The sequence below is a fragment of the Euprymna scolopes genome, chromosome 10 (genome assembly GCF_053919585.1).
Source record: "Euprymna scolopes isolate OS-2025 chromosome 10, ASM5391958v1, whole genome shotgun sequence".
Lineage (NCBI taxonomy): Eukaryota > Metazoa > Mollusca > Cephalopoda > Sepiida > Sepiolidae > Euprymna > Euprymna scolopes.
Window position 1 is genome coordinate 5,225,745 of NC_136491.1, and position 23,250 is coordinate 5,248,994.

The 23,250-nt window shown below is 31.3% G+C and overlaps 1 protein-coding gene across 1 annotated transcript in view; it reads left to right on the plus strand.

Annotated features, from left to right (window-relative positions):
* The window catches only part of LOC145286399 (uncharacterized), a 682,462-nt gene that overhangs the window by 613,607 nt on the left and 45,605 nt on the right, over window positions 1-23,250 (plus strand). The gene's annotated exons all lie outside the window — the stretch shown is intronic.

The following is a 23,250-nucleotide window of genomic DNA, read 5'->3' on the forward strand; positions in this document are numbered from 1 at the left end:
ATATATATATGTTTTCCATATATATACATATATATATATATATATTGATGCTGATACATGCATATATATGTGTGTGTGTGTGTGTGCGTGTGTGTGTGTGTGTGTATAAACTCCGTCAAAAGCAGAGATGTGCAGTTAGAGTTCCTAGAAATATTATTGAGAATAATGGTGACTATGTAGAAAATTACCACTGGAGCACAAACTCCGCTTCGGACGCATGTACACATGCATCGCTATGAGAAGTTTATTGAAAATGGTTATGTCTGTATGGAAAATTTATTCTTGATCACAAAGAAGTGCTTGTTTTAATCGTGCTTCTTCTCTCGTTGTAGTTCTCTAATTATTTTGTGTTAAACAATATCAGGCGAGACTTTGCGAATGACTTCGTACATTATTAGTATCATTTCTGATTACAAAGAGAAAAATTGTAAACTCCAACGTTGATTGTTAGTTAGAATGGAGATTTTGGTTACGAATTTATTTTAGTCTGGTTTGCTTTCTCGATTACATTAACCAATTAAATGTGTTTCGTCCGTGGAGTAGAAAGGCGACATTTTACTTGCTGACTTGTTACTGACATACACACACGCACGGGCACACACATACAGTTATCTCTCTCTGTCTTTCTCTCTCACTCACACACACACACACACATACACACACACACACACATATATATATATATATATGTATATATATATATATATATATATATATATATATGATTACTTCATTTAATTATTTAAATTAATATACGAACATGTAATTTTATGCGTACATTTTTCAGTATTTACTTCAACAGTGCTCGATACATAGGTAGAGCGAGGAAGTAAGTTATAAAAATATATATAGCCACCAAGCTACACAGAAATTCCGTGTTTCATTCCCGGAAGAATTCGTCAGGCTAATTAATTCTCACGAGAATGAAACGCGGAATATTCTATGTAACTTTATTACCATATATATTCATAACACACACAAATACGTACACCCCCCATATATATATATATATATATATATATATATATATATATATATATATAATATTAATTCGATATATTTAAAAATGGTTAAATGTCAAATCAGCAAAATTCACTTCGGATTTTACTATGGAATTTGGATATGAAATTTAATAACCTTTTCATTAACTTCCCTTACTCTATGATATTTAAATACTTTAACAAAACTTTAAATTGTGATTTGCTATATCTTACTGATTTTAGCAAATAATGTGTAAATCATTATAATTATTTATAATTATTTGCTAATTGTTTCTCCTCCGAAGAGATGGTAGCCATAGAAATCCTATAGGATAAGTAGATATAATATTTCAAATGTATTCTTGTTCTTACCTATAATAAAAAAACATTTTTTATTTGAAATTTAACTATTTCACGTCATAAATTTTAAATTCATTTAATTACTAAAATTTGATTTATTTGCTCTATCTTGTATATTGAGCTATTTTTATTTAGATATGACTGTTCTTATAGAATATTACTGCCAATGATATTTTGGAAGCCCTATTATCTCAGGTTTCAATACCAGTTTATTTGTTGGATAACTTTCTTCTGAAGAATGTATATATATATATATATATATATATATATATATATATATATATATATATATATATATATATATATATATATACACACACGCAAATGTTATGAGGGTTTTTGAAGCATGAAAAACGATGTTATTTTTCTATTTAATATTTTTATTGTTACTTTTTTATATTCTAAGCGGGCCTCCGCTCTTGGTCTTATATATATGTATATATATATATATATATATATATATATATATATATATATATATATATATATATATATATAGTAATTTATAAAATATATATGGCGATTAAGTTACACTGAATATGCTGCGTTTCATCCACTGTAAGATTCGTCAGATGAATCCTACAGTGGATGAAACGCAGAATATTCAGTGTAGCTTAATCGCCATATATATTTTATAAATTACTAACTAGCTCTACCTACGTATTGAGCACTTTTTAAGTAAATACTTAAAGTTTACGCATAAATCTATACTTTCGTATATTAAATTTGTGTGAGTAAATGAAGTAGTTATATATATATATATATATATATATATATATTGTTATCGAAAGTACATGTATATGTATATATTCAATTTATATATACATATATATATATATATATATATATATGTATCATATTTGAGGGGTACAAAATTTATATAATGCAATCTTGAAAGGAAGACGAAAATTCATGATTAAAACGTTTAAAATAAAGTCAACGTTTAAAATAAAATCAACGTTTAAAATAAAGTTAACGGGACTGAGAGAAAATAATTTCAAAAATGGGTGAGTCAGCTGACGATTTAGCCCTCGCTTTCTCCAAGCTGTGTCGAGATATTTGAGAGAAGAAGAAAACACGAATTGGAATCGAATATATGTACAAATAAAAATATTGTTTCATTACGTTATGTATGAAGAAAATGATTGGGGGGAATCCATTGAAATACAGCAACGGTATATTACTCGAAGGTCCTAGAGACTAATTACGCTCAAACCCAAGATGAATTCCTTCTGCTTACAGAGGGAAGGCCTTCTTAACCGAACGTGAGCAGTCTCCAAGATCTTTATATTGAAATAATGAGTGAGCACGAATTAGGATTTATATATATATATATATATATATATATATATATATATATATATATATATATATATATACAGAGATAGATAGATAGATAGATAGATAGATTGATAGATAGATAAGTAGATCGGTATGTATGTATGTATGTATGTATGTATGTGTATATTTAGCAATAACATTGATTTTAAATGTTACTGTTACTGGGATCATATTCAAACATCAGTGAGACAATAGAGACAAACAGCAGCGCACAGTGACGGGTAGCTTCTCGCCTTTCGTGTTTCAAACAATTCAGTTATCAAATTCATTTTCACTTCTTACTTCTTGTTTAGTTCCGTATTACTATATCTGGTCGTATAACCGGTTTAGCTCTTTTCGAATGATCTATTTCTGTGAGTCAATTATCTCTTTGTGTATAATGTATATTTGTCATAATCTTTGTTTTATTATTAGTAGACAGCTTGTATCATAGGAGCTAACAGTCAACCGCTTTCTTCTCTATCGCTATTCATAAATATCGAATTCGCTATGGCACTCTTATTTCATTTTCTTTATTTTACCGTTTTCGCGTTAATAAATTGGCATCTAAACAACACCGTTCTGTTCGTCTTGAAGCAAAATAAAAATCGAAGAGAAACGGATACACGTAACATTTTTAGCTGCCCACCCGCCGTCACTTGCTAATGGATCGCCATCTTTGTCTGGATATCAGATTTCAAAGCCGGAAAAAGAGCAACGTATCAAAGTATAAAATTAAACAAAGAAAATAAAAGTAGTGTTATTCAGAATTAAGAGAGGTCAGCATCTTATTGAAGTGATTCTTGATCTTTTAACAAAGAAATTATCATGTCTCTTGTAACTATGACAACGACTACGATGTGAGTTAGAAATGATATAAAAGACACCGAATTAATAGTATAACATACCGAGTGAAAACATGGGCGTTTTCAGTTTGGTGCATCTAATATTTATGTTTTAATTTTGTTCAGTCATAAACAAACAATATTGCTACTTGGACATAAATATCTATTATGATTAAGACCTGGATTTATTGGCAGGGCATCAGAAGTATAACAATATAGTTGTTAAAATTTCATTTATATTTCTGATATACTCAAACCAATAATGAGCAAGGGCGGAATTACAAAGATAATTGTTCCTAGTTAAGAAGATATTAATGAAGAAATCTTTCTGAAACCTGAGGATCTTTACAACTTAACGTTTAGACTCTAATACTAGTCTGGTTAACCAGGGGCATTTACATTGAGAAATTGAAATTGCATGAATCCACTAAGGCGCGTTATGAAAAGTAAACGCATGAATGCCACATTGCGGCAATGGCGTAGAGATTGGTATTTGATATACACTGCAAGGTAAGAGAATCTTGGAAGTATTATGTCAAAGAGAGCGGAAAATCAGCGATTGGAACACCAACCTAGTTTACATACATAATGGTTTCCAGTGTAAATTATGTTATTTTATATTTTTTGTATTATGAGTACTAAATTCGTATTATCGATTTCATCCGAACAAAATTTTGTAACCAATGACTTTCTCGAGATACATCCTTGCAAACTTAGTAAATTTTTTATTAAACTTAGGAATCCTACAGGATTTTTACTCGAAGTTTTGTTATCTCGACGAGGATATGTTACTTTTTCCTAGGAGGTTAAAGGTTCTGTACAAATACAGTGCATTCTACGTCTATAGTTACAAATTGCTTCATACTCCTATCTGCTAATAGCTAGATGAACAGGTGAAATGTATTCCCTTATGATTAAGCAAAAACCCTACTTCGAAATTCCGTACAGATTCTTAATTTGGATAAAACTTTATCGAAGATGGTTGGATATTATATCGACAAGAACTTTGTGAGAGTAACATTAAAATGAAGCTAATTGCCATACTTATAATAATAATCGATTCTTGCAAAGTTGCTTAAACGTTCTCTTGAGGAGAACTGTTTCCACATTTCTTTGAAAATTTCGGCATTACACCAAGCATTAAAAAATCTGTAGATCAATACAATTTTGATGGTAAGAAAAGTAGTAAACAACTTCAGCAAAAACAACTTTGTAACAAGCATTATGGATTCCGTACTGCTAGATCTACAGCTGATGTGCTTATTGAAAGATCAAACATTATTAGCCAATCTCTACGGGGGCTTCTTTGCTAGAGCAACTTTTCTATATATCAATAGCTTTTTATAAGGAATGGCATAAACGTCTACTTCACAAGATTTCTACCTACAGATTAGCTGTAAATGTCCTTGTTAGAGAATGGGTCAAGAGAGAGGGGGGAGATGTGTAAATTAGATTGAGACACGTTGACCGGAAGTCATGATCAGCTGATCGGATTGCGTGTGAGTACCGTGATCAGGTTAGCGGAATCGTAGAGATGTGGTGTAGACTTAGAAGAGGACGGAAGGCTTCACCGTTGTCTCCTCCTCTTCACTGGGGGTATCGCTGACGTGTGTAGAAACGAGACCAAGAGAACCATGCAAGCCAGAGATTCACTTTGCATCTTCTGCGACACATTTGGAAAGTGAAATAAAAACTATAAAACAAATTCATCCTGTTGGAGTGAATGAACGTTCGTCCAAGAAAGATACCGTCTCACCTCCAAGACACGAGATGTTCCAGATGGACCCACCTCTAGGACGCAGAGGTTATGTTGAAAAATACATTTACTACACACACACAACGGCACATGAACATATCATTTAATAGACTGGACCACTAGACGATCACACGACATTAACTCCGACTAGATGATAACACACGATCTCCTTCATGATTCGTCTCCTTTATGATATAGACAACGCCACAAACGCTCAATTTGGCGCTCGGGAACCAGGGCACTCATGCAACAGTGTGGAAAAAAATTGAACCTGTAGGGTACCATAAAAAATATAGACACAGCAGAAACAAATATTGTACACTGGACATAAAAGATGAAAATATAAAGAAAATTAAAGGAAAAAAACAACGTGGGGTCCATTCATTGAAGCATGGTGTAAAACATATAGACTCAACGAAGAAAAAGAAGAAAAATAGACGGATTAAAATTATGTATAGATAGATTTATATCCTAAATTAAGAAGAAATAAGAGAAAAAACAGATAGCTCGATCGACATACAGATAACGAATTGTTGATTTTGAATATGAAAATTGAAAACACAGAAAGAAAAAATATTAACGTTACGGTGTAGAAAAATAAACAGAAGAAATTGAAAAAACAGATATATCGATCGACATACTGATAATAAATTGATGATTTTGAATATACAGCCAACGTGTAAAACAGAAAGAAAAAGAAAAGAAAAAGAATAAATAGAACATAGGAATTTAGTTACAGTTAATGACCCTTCACATTACCAGAGGGAAAATACGTCAATCAAAAATATTTGTTATGAGTTAGAAGTTACACAATTTTATACATTTAAAATGTTGCAATTTAAGACTGTAAAACTCGGTGTCTTTTTGTGAAGAAACAAGGGACAGTTTCTGCTAATGTGCATTTTTTCTCTAATTGTACGTTTTTTTCTTGGTATTTTTTGCTTGGCGTGGAAAAATGTTATTCATTGTATGTAAATCGTGTAAACTGTTTTATGAAATGTTAAAATGTATGTTTTTTAGATGAAGAAAAAAGAAAGAAAAAAACACAAGTGTTGCTTTTGGGTGATGGGATTCCGTGATTTCGAGTAGGATCAACATGAGAAAAAATTCATGTGTGGGATCCCGATATTTTTCGCAGAGCTATATGCATTAAAAGGCAGTTGCGGTTACCGACCTGGAAAAAAACGTTTTTATCCAATATAGCAAAACGAAATGTATTTCTGTCCGGCATGGGAGATCAAATAGAATTCCCCTGACGTGGCGTAAGTGGCAGAAGAGTAAATGTCAGAAGAGGCCATAATAAAATCACTCGGAGAAGTAAAAGGTGATATTTTTTTCTTTTTCAGTAAACCCCAGTGTTGGGTGACGTGAGCAATTTTAGTTTCCATTGATTTGAACTTTTGTTTTGTGAAGGATAGTCTGGAAGTTTATAAATGAGTCGTTTTTTTTGTTTTTGGAAACGACTATGTATTTTAATTGTAAATGTCTATTTATTTTTGTAAACGACTGTGATTTTTTTATTTTTGATATTCTGTGAGGTGGTAAAGGTGATGTAGCCGACCTAAGAATTGATGACGTGGACAAAATTGGGTTTCCACGAAACTGTGTTTTATTATTCAGAGTTTTACTATTGGTGAGATGAGACTTTGTGAATGCTTTTAAGATTTTTTAAAAAAATTTTTATATAATTGATGTTTTCTCGAATCGGTATTGTGCGGGATTTTCTTGTTCTTGACATGCATTGTCTTTCTCGCAGAATGGAGGAGGAGTGAATCTTTGCCTTGTGGGGTTTATTGAAATAATGAAAAATATAAAAAGTAACTACATGTTGTTAATTAAGTAATAATGATAGTAATAATAATAATAATAATAATAATAATAATAGTAATAATAATAATAATAATAATGATAATAATAATAATAAAATTGGGAATAAGAGAAAAAAGATTTAAGCGGTGTAAGAAAAAAAGACACACTACTGGGTTGAATAAGGGGTCAAGTAGTTCTTAAATTTTGGAAGAGTCAAAAGTTTAGTCGATATTTATTCTAATTTTCGAAATTGTTGTAGAATATTTTTGTGTCGTTTTTTCGTGGGATTTTTCTCCGGATACGTAGTCATTATTAGGTATATAAATTAGAATTGAAATGATTTAGGGAAAATAAGATGATATGTATAAAGAATCGTTGGCTTATAAATGAGTTAGAATTTTAGAGAGGGACCAAGATATATTACGTTTACGGGTATTTTGAGAGTTTTCAGGTGTTATAAGCCGAAAGAAATGCATTTTCTTTTTTTGACAATTGTTTTTTTGTTTTTTTATGGTGCTCATAACATTTTTCGCAAGAAGAGTGACTTGTTAGGGAGATGATAATCACTAGAAATGCCCCTAATGAGAAAAATACTGATGGGAACCTGCGATATTGTTTGCTTTTTAAAGTATGCCGCATGTAATGGTTTCGAGGCGAGGATAAGTCTCGGCACAATAAATTAAAAATTCAGGCATTAGAAAGATACGAGAATCCGTATGAAAAAAAGGGCTATGAGAGTCCAAAGGGTAATCACATATAGCATAATGAAGTGAGAGAAAGGTAAAATATACCGTAAGTACTTAGGAAGATATACCTTATATTTTTATAGACGCATGAATATGGGATATCTCTGCTGGATCTTGGAAGCTCTGATGAGAGAAAAGAAAAATCACAAAAATGGGACCATTAGATAGATTTTAGTGCGCAAATAGGAATTTCGGTGCAAAGGGCTTAATTAGTGAAGGGTTATATTCTCTAAAATCTTCATCAAAATTCCAAGAGTCCGAGCAAGGAAATCTAAGTGAATCAGCGGATGAAAGGTATATCTTTAAATTTGGAAGCCAACCACGAAGATTAATTATGAGCTTTGAGATGTCCCGGAAAATATAAGATAGTTACAAAATGAAACCAAAGCCATACTTAATAGAACAACCGGGCAGAGGATATGAGCAGAGCATTTTGAGACGAAAAGAGGTTAAGTGAGACCTCTAGCTAACAGCATAAGGGTGGCTGCATCAGGCAGCTGACGTGGATCAGGGGAGGAATACCTACACACAAAAAGTAATGCCAAGAAGATCAGATAAATAAAATAAATAATAATTGAGAAGTAAGTTGGAAAGGGCTGAATAAAGGAGTTTTTAGCCGGATCTTTCTTAAACGTGTGGCTGTGTAGATATATAAAATCATGTACTAGAATTTAAAAATGAGTACATTTTTGGAAAATAAGCATAAACGGAATGTAAGAGAATGGATCAAGAGAGAGAAAGACAGAGAGAGGGGAGGGGGAGGGGTGTGTATAAATTAGATTGATATACGTTGACCGGGATCAGCTGATCGGATTGCGTGTGAGTCACGTGATCAGGTTAGCTGTCTCGTGGAGATTTGGTATAAACTTAGAAGAGGACGGACGGCTTCACCGTTGTCTCCTGTTGGAGTGAATGAACCTTCGTCCAAAAAAGGTACAGTCTCACCTGCAAGACACGAGATGCTCCAGATAGACCAACATCTAAGACGCAAAAGGTATATTGAACAAAACATGTACTACACACACAAACACAAGGGCATATGAACATATCATTTAATAGACTGGACCACTAGACGATAACACACGATCTCCTTTATGATATAGACAACGCAACATCCTTTCAACAATTTATTCTTTTTGTGTGCTATCTCTTTTTCATTGGTAACTTATATCTCCTTCATCGTTATTTCCATGGTAATAGCTTCACTTTATGGCATCTTTTTTTGACATTCACGCTAAACGTCATCACTAATATCAGTAGTTTCTTTTAGTCTCGATCTGTGCGTTAATCTGAACGGCAATTCTAGTAGAATATCTTAGAACTGTTCGTTTGTTGATCACAACGCGTACGTGCCTCCCAGTGTAATATAGCATGCTCGTTTTCAGGTTCAACGTAAACAGCTTCTTGTGATCCTACTTTTAAAATAGATGAACTGATCCAATTCCCAACAACATCAACAATCATGGTACAATTTTACTCTGCTGCTTAAGTTTACTCCGGACTTTCAAATGCTGTTAGTATATGGTAAAAATTAATAATGTTGTGGACCAGTAAGAGTCCAGAAAGAAAGACACAAGTGGGTATTTAGTTCAAGCACTATCTAATTGAAAATAAGGGGGAAAATATGCATGACATTGTTATACGTATATATATATATATATATATATATATATATATATATATATATATATATATATATATATATATATATTATACATAAGTCTGACAGCTAAATTTGCATTAGTTGTGCATAACCTCGAGGGATATATTCGGTCGGTTTCCAGAAAAAGTAAGAGAGTTCATTACTATTTGCATAACGGACATGACAATAAAATCTATCTCAGAATATTCTCTGAGGTTTTCTATATAAAAGGGCAAACGTCTTCATATATAAAATTTCATACTGTAAAATAGAACAAACGTTCTTTAAATTTTACTGTTCAACTCCCTAGTATTCATACAACGTATATCCCTGGTAGTAGCCCCCTATATCAAAGTGGCACTGTGTCTTGTTTGGAGTGAAAATGTAATAAAAAAAAATAAAAGTAAATAACGTGATGTAGGTATATATATAACTATATATATATATATATATATATATATATATATATATAAACACATAAAAATACAAACACACACAAACACACACAAACACAAAAACACACAAAATACACACACAAACACACACACACACACACCCATACATAAAACACATACATACACACAAACACACACACACACAAACACACACAAACAAACACACAAACACACACACACAAACACACAAAAACACACACACAAACACACACACAAGAAAAAAACAATCTTTATTTGCATGATTCTTTTTTTACATAAAATATCATTCATTAATAAATTCTATGTTTTTTTGCACACTAGCAGAACCTGGGAAAATTCGACATCATCACTTTTCATATGTAATATATTGTTGCCGGCATTCTTCTGACATTCAGCGTAAATGGTGACCCCGCGATATATATATATATATATATATATATATATATATATGTATATATATATATATATATATCCGAGCAAACAGTTAATAAAACATATTAAAAAACACTTTGAAATGGGTTAAAAACATATTTAATCTGAAAAGCAAACACTAGATAAGTGAATAGTCCTTAATCCACGGAGTTTCGAAGAAATACTTTCCTTCTCATCAGAGGGTAGGAATTAGCAAAATGCGGGATCGGATTATGCATGCAAAAGTATTTGATATATATATATATACATATATATACATGTATGTATACATGTATATATATGTATATATATATAGATATATATATATAGATATATATAGAGAGAGAGATAGAGAGAGAAGGAGATTATGAATTATTGCTATAATTCAAAAATTATTGATAAACTTAAAGTATCAAACGGAGCAATATCATTCAGAAAAATACACAGAATGTTCGAATAGTAGGTTTGTTTCTGTTCTATTTCTAAGAAATATGGACAACACACCGTTCACATATCAATAGAATTGATACGTTACATCTCGACTTAAAACATTATCCTACTGTTACATTAAATATCATTACATTCAAAAATATTTCATGACTAGATAACTTATATACTTGATATCATATCAAACTGCATTAGATACATTTGTTACATCATAGTCTCTCACGGGTTCATTTTCTAATTCCTTTATTTTATTTTTTTACCTAGGCTTTCTTAGGTTTAAGATAAAGCATATGTATTTATGAAGTAAAATTTGCTCCTTATAAATTGGGAACATATTTTACATCGTGTGTTGACTCTATTGGCCTGTACTGACTGACCAGGATCCTATTCCTGTTCTATTCTAATTACCTTACACTTAACAGGTATCGCGTCTCATATCCTAAAATCAGTCGATTATTTTCCATCACACACACATACACACATACACAAACACACACATACACACACAAAAACACATACACAAACACACACAAACACAACAAACACAACAAACACGCAGACACAACAAACACACAAACACGCACACAAACACACACACAAACACACAAACACACACACAAGAAAAAAACAATCTTTACTTGCATGATTATTTTTTTACATAAAATACCGTTCATTAATAAATTCTATGTTTTTCTTTCACACTGGAACCTGGGAAAATTCTACATCATCACTTTTCATATGTAATATATTGTTGCCGGGTATTCTTCTGACATTCAGCGTAAATGGTGACCCCGCGATATTATTGTAACAACGCAAAATTATTTATCTTAATAATCAGCTTAATGTTATGTAAGAATATATCGTGTTATTACGATTTATCTTTAATATTCGTATAGGAGTGTGTGACATATTTGCATTGTATGGATGCCCGGCGCGAATGGAAACCCCACGACATTAGTATATCATCTTTAAGCAGAACATTTATTACCCTTGGGTTCTAATATGAAGACCAAGAAAATATATTTGTGTTTCAAGTACGGCCCAAAGCGAAATCATTATATATACGTCTTCGGTGATCGGGACATCCTATTTATTTTGTTTAATTAATAGGATCACTCGATCGAATTTATAATATGGAAATATGATAAACGAATGTACGTGCGCACATTTAAGGCACTACGATATTAATATATAGATAGAAACCGTGTTCAAACCTTGATATATAGAAAAAAATACACATAAAACTTGTTAACGGTTTCTTATTATAAATTATTAACCAAATGAATGAATACTAATATTTAATACACCAACAGTCTTATTTTACTCCTAGTATCATAAATTTTTCGTCGAATTGTGTCAAGTTAAGTTTTAGTTATCATTATGTTAATTAAATTAAACAATATATCATTTTTAAATATTTTATTTTGATTATCGTTCTCAAAATTTGGACCGATTGCTCCGTATTTATAACCTCGTTATATAAATACGTTTAATCTTATTTCACAACAGACGAGACTACGTAGTGACAACTAGAGTGTTCAAGTCAGTAATTGACTACCGCTGTTTATTTATACACACACACACACACACGCATATATATATATATATATATATATATATATATATATATGAATGGAAATGTATAAAAAAGAATACGAAAAGTATAAAAGCTTATAACTTTTCTTTATTCGTTTTCAATTGGTGACGCGCCGGAATACAAAATAATATTATGAAAAAAAAATTACAAAACTTTTTTTCGACCGATCCTTCAGTCTTCATCGGAGAAGTAGAATTATTTACTATAATAATTATAACATACCTACAGACACAAGTGTTTCATATTTTTGATATTCATCTGTGCAGGTATCACAATTAACACCGGTCGATAGATTCGAACCGGACAACAGAAACCAGCCCTGACTCCATTACCAAGGACTTAATCCATTCGGCCACGTTAAACGCGGGAAATACCTTTAAAATTTAAACATTTATTTTTAAATGTTTTTTAACTTTTTTTCAGAGTCAACTAATCCTTATATGATGATCTGTCCATATGAGCTAAAGTGACTGACTTCATTTCAACTGAAAGTGCTCAAAGATAAGAAACGAGTTTCTTAAAGGGAATGGCATAATTATTTACTAATATATATATATATATATATATATATATTTAAGTTATTAATACAAACATTAAATGCTACATATGCGCATACATGTTTCTGTAATCACCCGCGTTGCGGGATTACGTCATCAGGCCAAGAATTACCGTCGAGAACTGATATTTCAAACAAAAACATTTTCTTATTTCGTTTACAAAGTTAGAATGTTACGTGGGTGGAAGTTATAAGCGGGTGGGGGACAAGTGAGGTCTTTTAGGATAATAAACATCTTTTTTATTTCCCTTTCTTTTTATCTATCCCATCTTTTGGTTTTTACGGCATAAGGTACTTGACAATTTAGTATTTTTGTCTTGAAGTCCGTAAATTAAAAAACATTTCTTATGGTCACTGAGTACTGACCGGTGTCTTTTAATCTACACCCATCCACATACAAACACACACAAACGCATACACACAAATACACACACATACGTTAATACAGATATTCAGAAGCGGGTATATACTGTTCGTTTTATTTTACTCACACACACGCACTGAAACTAGGCAATAAATATAACAACGCAAGAATAAAATTAAAATTAAAATTAAAATAAGGTAAATAAAACAAATAGATAAAACAAAACAAAATAAAAAACAAAACCAATAAACAAACAAAACAAAAATAAACATAAAACCTCGAAAGATATCAAACTCCACATGTATACATATATATTAATATACGTATAAATACCTGCACCTTGCTACACCCGCGCATATATACACACACACATACACACATACATAGGCATATAATGCTCATATACAGTTATAACGTGTTTACATCTATACCTACATACGTAGTAATATCCATACGCGGAACCTCAAACCCAGACATCCATGTAGATACTTGGGCACCATACAACATGACTTTTATTATATCAAAACTAATATTAATCCCACTAATAATCCTAATAATAATAATTCTTGTAATATTGATAATATTAATGACACCACCAATATCAATAATAATAACAATAATAAAACTGTACGATTGGGAACACCAAAACCCGTGGACCTCAACCGGAAACACGTCCCCACAAATCAACCCATGTATATATATATATATATATATATATATATATATATATATATACATATATATATATATACATACATATACATAGATATACACATATACATACACATACATATACACACAACATATACATATATATATACATACATACATATACATACACACGTACACACATCTATATATATAAGCACACATACATATATACACGTGTATACACATATACATACACACATACATATACACACACGCACACGCGCACCAGCATACACACAATACATACAAACATTCAGACCATCCTCAGGCGCAGACAACATCCCCATCCCCTCGTGTCTCCAAATTTTCACATACGTATACGAGACACATATACATATACATCCATATACATACATATACATACACATACACACATATATACATACACAAACATACACGCATACATAAATACACTTATACATACATATTTACACAAAATACAGACATATATATGTACACTGCCACCAAATGATACATCTAAAATAGAAATAGACATTAACTCATTTTCTACATAATTCTCTTTTTCTATCAAACTCCACACGCATAGTTATATTACCCGCCCCCACCCGGTTTTTGCCTTTTCCTAAGTTGTACGTTTTTTTACTACATAAAACTTTATAGTGAATTCAGCTTGAAGTTCATAGGCCTATCCTCATATTAAACAAGCACTATTTCGAAGGTTATTCAGATATACATAAGATGTATAACGATATAATAATAATATATAATAACATATGACAGAAATCAGAGTATTTAGGTTATACAAGCTGAGTATAAAAGCTTATATGTTGTAGTACTTACCTTCATTTTTATTCATTCCCCCTTATTTCTTTATTCCCTTTTCCTTCATTCACCCTTCATTCCTTACTTTCTTTTATCTATTTATTCATTCATCCTTTTTTTTTTAATTTTCCTACCCAGGTATATAAAGATCATATATCCATACATGCATACACCCAAAAATATCCGCATGCATACATTATTACGAGGTTTACCCAAAACAATCTATTACTCGTTTGGTTCAAATATACTTTCATACATGTATTTATTTAGGTTAGTACTATTATAACTGCTTGATAAAGTAGAATATTACGCGACTAATGTAATCTATACGGGTAGGATCATAGTTGCGACCTCACTTATCCTCTTTGGGGGGTTATTTGATGGGGGATAGTTGTACTCATAGTTGTTCTGGTCTACTTATTTAGAGTTCTTTAAGTGCGTGCATTCTGGAATGTTTGCAGGATATAGCAGTTTCTTGTTTAATATTTAATAATGTATCCCTATCTTTAAACCTAGTTATTTCAAGTTTTTCTGATAAGCATAATGACATGGTGAGTTCAATGAATGGCAAGTATTGACCCTTCTAATAATCTTCCATTCTATACTAGGTGTTTTATTTTCTCTAATTTCCAGTAATATAACGATAAGGAAGTGTCCTTTTCATATGTTTGATTATTCATCGAGCGTGTATGTCCATAGAATCTATTTTTGAAAGTCATTTGGGTACTACCTATGTAGAATCATTCGTCCCTTGGGTTCTCTACTGGGAATATCCTAGCCTGGTATACAACTGATGAGGTCAGACATTCATTTTTTATTGGACATTCCTCAGGCTTTTTGCAGTTACATGTATTCACAGCTGTGTTAGCACTAGTATTTACACCTTCTCTATTAGTCATCCTTAAACTTCTTCCATTATGCTTTTTTATAATCCTTTCTAAGTTATCACTACAGCTATAACTTAATTTTAATGTATTTTTATTAGATATTTTATGTAATATATTATTTGGTGGGAAATGCTTGTTAATAGGTTGTAAAACCTTTGTACCAAGTTTTGTTTTCAACATAATATTAAAGGGGTTGTGTGAACCAAATAATTTTCCTACTATGATTTCTAGACCCATTTGTTCTAGCGTTAGTTACTTTATATTTTATCTCTATGTCTTTATACCCACTATTTTTAAGTGCTGTATTATAAATAGCTTTGCAATCATTGAAAGTTACTTCATCAGATGAATTGTTACTTATTCTACTTTCAATAGATAACGGTATATGTTTTATAATGGATAGTGGATTGTTAGACTGTTGGTGTATATAAATAGAATTAGCGTTATCCTTCATATATGGTTTATAAGTATTTAAATCAAGATCTAAAGTAACGTAAAAGAAATTAACCTGTTTTAAGTTAGCTTTAACTTCTACTTTTAGGCCAAAATCTTTCATGTCCCTATGGATTGCTCTCCTAACCTGATCACATTTTACACTTGTAGCATTCCTCACTATTATTAACCCATCATCACAGGATAAGCCCATGTCCCTTCTATCAATAATATTATATTTTGTTAAATTATAAATGATATAAAGTCCAACGAGATCTGTTGCCTATGCAGAGTCCAGCAGTCCCATTGATACCCCGAAAAAGTCGTTTTGCCTATTTAGTGCCCATTTTTTAACCCCTTTCTTCTCCGTTATAGACAAGGACAGTTGTGCGGTATTTCGTAATGATTTCAAAATCCTCATCGGAGACATTGGTATAGGTCTTAGCAAATTCAATTGCCTTTCCAAAATGATCCTTTGTGATTGACGGGTAGTAATCCATTATGTCAAATTGTACGAAGGCACATTTTTTCTTGTTGCCAATGTTAAGAAACCATTTTACAGGATCCGCCGTATTTATCCATAGGTTCAGGTTGAATTGCCGTTTTAATTCTAGATTGATTATCTCTAATATTCTTTTACTAATCTTTCCAATGTCGGGTCTGGTAGGGTTGATCAATCTTGTTGTTGGTTTTGTGTTGGAGCTAGGTTTATGATCCTTTAAAAGGATATACACTTCGTTTCCTCTAAGCTTATTTACTCTATCACTGATTTGTAATTCATCCGTGATTTTCTTACTGTCCTTATTTATCAAATCAATTATGTTGCTATTTTTTACCTTGTGATAGTCTTTTTTCAAATTCTTCTGAACTAGTTCATTATATTTCTTCTTGTCTAATTTATAAAAGTTTCTGGTCTTATCCGCCTTAACAAGGATATGCTGTGATTTGTTGATCTCCATTACAATATTGTCGAGTTTTTTTTTTTTAAATGATTTTTAGTTTTGTGGAATTCTAAACTTCTAATTAGTGAATACAGATCCTTCTCGAATAGCACTAATTGTGGGATTACTGGTGGTGATTTTATGCTTTTAAATCCATATCTTTCTTTTTTGGCGTTATCATCTTTATCAAGTAGAAAAAAGGTAGCTTTCCATTTCATCCTTTTCAGTAAATCATTCATTTTCATTATCAATTTTAGTAAATAATCGTTAGTGTTTGGTGTGGGGATGTTCTTGAGTGACGTATTGAAGTTAATCTTTTCCATGTTTGTGTTTTATGAAGTCACGAAGCAAAGTGCTCAATTTTTATCTTTCTTTCTCTTTATGTTTTATTTCTTTCTTTATTTTTTTCAACCGACGTATATATACATACAGATCATAAACACATACATGTCCACCCAAACATATCCAGACGCATACATTATTACGAGGTTCACCCCAACAATCTATTACTCGCTTGGTTCAAATATAGTCTCATACATGTATTTATTTAGGTTGGTAATATCATAACTGCTTGATAAAGTAGAATATTAAGCGACTTATGTAATCCATAGGGGTATGATCATAGTTATCCTCTTTTGGGGGGTACTGGATGGGGCATAATTATACTCATAGTTGTTCTGATTTTCTAATTTAGAGTTCTTTAAGTGCATGTATTCTGAAATGTTTGCATGATATAGCAGTTTCTTGTTTAATATTTAACAGTTTATCCCTATCTTTAAACCTAGTTATTTTAAGTTTTTCTGATAAGCATAATGGACATGGTGAGTTTCATGAGTGGCAAGTATTGCCCCTTCTATTAATGTACGATTTTATTCTAGGTGTTCTATTTTCTCTAACAAATTTCCAGTAGTATAACGATAAGGAAGTGTCCTTTTCATATGTTTGATTATTCATCGAACGCGTATGCCCATAGAATCTATTTTTGAAAGTCATTTGGGTACTACCTATGTAGAATCTTTCATGCCTTGAGTTCTCTACTGGGAATATCCTAGCCTGGTATACCACTGATGAGGTCAGACATTCATTTTTTATTGGGCATTCCTCAGGATTTTTGCAGTTACATTTATCCACAGCCGTGCTATCATTAGTATTCAGACTTTCTCTATTAGTCATCCTTAAGATTCTTCCATTATGCTTTTTTCTAATGCTTTCCAAGTTTTCGCCACAGTTATAAATTAATTGTAATGTATTTTTATTGAATACTTTATGTAATATATTATTAGGTGGGAAATGCTTGTTAATAAGTTGTAAAAGTATTGTTTCATGTTTTGTTTTCAACATAATATTAAAGGGAGGTGTGAACCAAATCACCTTCCTATTATAGTTACTTGTCCTATTTGTGCTAGCATTAGTTACTTTATAGATATAAAATATAATATAGATATAAAATATAAAGTAATTAAAGCTAGCACAAATATGCCTGTATTTTGTGTAAATATGTCTGTATAAGTATATTTATGTATGTATCTGTATGCATGCGTGTATATATATGTGTATATGTGTATATGTGTGTATATGAGTGTATATGTATATATATATATATATGTATATATATATGTGTATATATATATGAACTATTAAAATAGGCTGTCTCGTATACGATGATTGTAATAATGTATATTACAAAAATGTATGGTGTCTGAGTATATATACATGTATGTTGTGTATGTATATATACCCCCGTGGGTACTGGAGTGTGTATACTGGTGTGCATGTATGTGTGTGCATGTGTGTGTGTTTTATATATATATATGTTTTATATATATATATATGTTTATATATATATATATATATTATGTGTATGTGTATGTATATATGTATGTGTGTGTGTATGTATACATATGTATATGTGTATGTATGTGTATATAATATGGGTATATATACATATATATATATATATATATATATGTATGTATATCTGTATTTTGTTGGGACGTCTGTCCGGTTGGGGTCCACAGGTTTTGGGGTTTCCAATCGACAGTCTTATTATTGGTATTGGTGGTGTCATTAGTATGATCAATATTATAAGAATTATTATTATAAGGATTGTTAGCGGGATTAATATTAGTTTTGATATAATAACAGTCATGATGTATGGTATCCAGGTGTGTACATGGGTATCTGTGTTTGAGCGTCCATGAATTGATATAACTGTGTATGTAGGTAGAAATGTAAGCATATTATAACTATATATGAGCATTATATGTCAATGTATGTGTATATATGTGGGTGTATGTGTATATAGGCGCGGTTGTATCAAGTTGTGGGTATATATACGCGTATTTATATATATATATATATGTATGCGTGAGGAGTTTGATAACTTTCGGCGTTTAATTTTTTTTATGTGTTTGTTTGTTTTTTATTTGTTTTGTTTTATTTTTGTTTTTGTTTTGTTTTGTTTTATTTATTTATTTAATTTTTTTAATCTTGAATTTTAATTTTATTACTGTGTCGATATAGTTATGGCCTGTTTCCAGTGCGTGTGTGTGAGTGTGTGTGAGTAAAATACAACACTCTTGAGTATAGATATAAGCGCATGTTTGCTTCTTGTGTGTGTGTGTGTGTGTGTGTGTGTCGATTGAACGGCACCGGTCAGTACTTGATTCCCATGTAAATGTCTTTAATTTACAGACCGCAAGACAAAAATGCTACACTTTCAAGTACCTTATGCCATAAAAACCAAAAGATGGGATAGATGAACTTAAAAAAAGGGAATATATAAAAAAAGGGAAATAAAAAAAATGTTTATTATCTTCAAAGACCTCACTTGCCCTCCCCCGGCTTATAACCCCTACCCATGTTACATTCTAACTTTGTAAACGAAATAAAATATTTTTGTTTGAAATATCAGTTTTTGACGATAATTCTTGGCCTGAAGAGGTAATCCCCCAACGCGGGTGATTACAGAAACATGTATGCACATATGTAGCCATCAATGTTTGTATAAACAAATTTCATATATATATATATATATATATATATATATATATATATATACTGTAACTTTTTTCCGTATGGATTTTTTATGGGTCTCTGATGAGAGTTTGTTCAATCTACCATATATAACAAAACACGCGTAAGATATATCATACAATCAATACAATATTATTATATAAATATACTAGCAATATTGGAATTGTCTAATAATGATGTGTATGCTCTTAAAATGCAAATAATATGTTTCAGCTTAAATAAGTCTAGAAATTGTTACAAATCGTTTTATTGAATGTCTACATTGAAATACATACATTTTATTTTCGAATTATATATGTATATATATATATGTATATGTATATATATGTATATGTATATATATACATATATATATATATGTGTGTGTGTGTGTGTGTGTGTGAGGTCATGTGATATGCTCCTGGTTCATGTAACCCAGTACTTCCTGCATCATGGTCGGGTCACCGGCGACTAAACTGGTTCCCCCACCAGACTTGTTTGGTGAGAAGGGTGGCTAGTCTCCCTGAACGATTAAAAATAAGACCTTCCATGGGGCGAATGAACCCTTTTTCCGTCTCAACGGCCAACTAGCATCGTGTGTATTTGAGTATATGTATGTGTGTGTTGGGGTGGAGAGGGCTCCCCAACCCGTGGTGAAGGCAACATTTCCAGAAGAAACAAATCTCTGATGTAAAAAAAGCATAAAGCGGAAGACCAGTACTCGCATTAAGCTGTGTTACATGATAAGGGCTGTCCCCTTTTCATTTAAGTATAAAAATAGAGAGATTTAGTTAAAATGAAAATGAAATAGAATAGACGAAATTCGAACCTCGTAATTAAGGTTTAGAAATAGATTACAAGAGAGAATTAGAAAATGGAATTTAAAAACAAACCATTGTTAAGCTTAGAGATAAAATAGTTTTAAGAAAAGGAATGTGCATTTGTCAATTCTGTTATGAAATTGAATTGAGGAATGCAACTATAAGATAATTTAATAAACATGTTTTTAACATATTGGAAATATAGGTTACTGGGAATATAGGTTAAAATTTCTTTTGTAAACAAAGGAAAAAGTTTTGAACACGCATTTCCAAAACACTTGAAAGAAGACACATGTTTTACCATGTGTATGACGTCATGGAAAATGGAAAGTTCTCGATATAGTTAGAAACTTGAGAGTTAAGCGAGAGAGTCTGAGGACGACAGACGACAGTCTGGAGTCCAGAGATGGACAGTCGAACGTCTGGAAGCGAGACGTCACCTTTGAAACATAGAATGTAAAACTTTGAATTCCTGACTAAGAAAACCGTCGACCGGTCCATGAAAATGAACGCGTCATGTGTTTTATAAACGTCGTCTTTGCGTTGTAATTCTACCAAAAGGTAAAGTGAAATTGTCATTATATGTCTTATATATCCTGTGTTTTAAAATGTCTCCACATACACAATGTCTCTGCATCTCATATCTACAATGTGACCACTAAGACTGTCTCAACACTGTCGCCTCACTCTAAGAGCTTCTATTACACTTCTAAGTATGAACATTTTATATATATGAATCTCTTCATAACACGAACACAGAACGCAACATCTCTCTTAATAAGACTCTCTATGACCCACTTTTAATAAGACTTCCTAACAACGAACAATTACAACAACAAAAACAATAATAATAATAATAATAATAATAATAATAATAATAATAATAATAATAATAATAAATCTATATATAACAGCTGGTCTTCAGTTTAACATGTTGCTGGTTATCTTGCTCTTGCTTGTTGCTGGATCTCAACATTTATAACTGAGACAGAGACTTAGCTGTCGAACAAAGTTAGGACTCTGTAACATCATCTGTGTATAGATACTCCCTGAAGCATTTGCCTATAAAAATGATCCTGTAGCGATGGAAAGGTTGTGACGCGTGGAGGTTTGAAATGCTGGAAGCATGTAATAATTGATCTCAACGACAGTCTTCAGTATCATACATGCTTGAGCGTCTGAATTCAGCGTTAGGACTAAAAAAATAAGAAGTCATTTTTGGGTTCATGGACTTTAAGTGTCTAAGGGAGTGGTACTCGTCTGACAAGACGTTGCAACCATTATATATAATTATATAATATTTTTAATTTCCACCGCCACACTTTGCACGTGAAACATTTTCAAATATTTTGTACTGGTGTTTTTGTTTCTTAATCTCATTCAACCAGATGAAGTCTCGAAATAAAAACGAAACGTTGATGAACACATAACTTAATTTGTGACCTTTATATTTCTCTATTTTGTCAGAATACTATTTCCATTATTCTCATCATATATATATATATATATATATATATATATATATATATATATATATATATATATATAAAGTGATGGTTGTGTTGTTCCAACGAGAGAAAAAAATGTATATTTAAAAGAGTGTAGCCATCAACAATTATGGGGGTTTCAGCCTTTTATCATATTTTTATTTTAAAATTTAATTCATATAAATGTTTTTTTAAGTTAAGGGTTATTCTGGGGAACATTTTACATCTAATGATTCTGAGCGTGTTTTAAGAGAATATATATATATATATATATATATATATATATATATATATATATATATATATATATATATATATATACTTTTATAATGTTTTGTGTTTTGATAGTCATATTACAAACATCCCCCTTCTATTTATTTAAAAATTATACAAATTTGTGATATATTGTCCGTGGAATTGCTTTCATCTGCAAAATATCTAGTTAGTCTGCATATTCTTTTAAACATTCATTTCAATTAATGCTTTATTAGTTTTGTTTTACAGTTTTCTCATGGGATAATCATCTTTTGTTTACGTGTAATTATATTTATGCTGATGTTCTACATAATTTATACTTGTGTAATATTTGTGTAAAAATGTCTATAGCAAACAGAAACCTTGTTCTATAAATATATATATGTTCATGTATGCGTATGTATATTTGTTAAAAAAATGTGCCTATGGAATTTCTCTGTCAGTTTTTTTTTTTTTTTTTTTTTTGGTCTACAGAGAGGAAACTTCTTTATAGGTTATTTGAACCGATGTTAAACTTTATATTTGGGGTTTAGGCGTCATGTTTCGGTGCAAACATAAAAATATTGAATTTGCCAGGTGAAGGTCGAACGACGGTATCACGAATATGCATACGTAACGTAATAGCTATCGTTTATGCTTTAATTTTTAGCC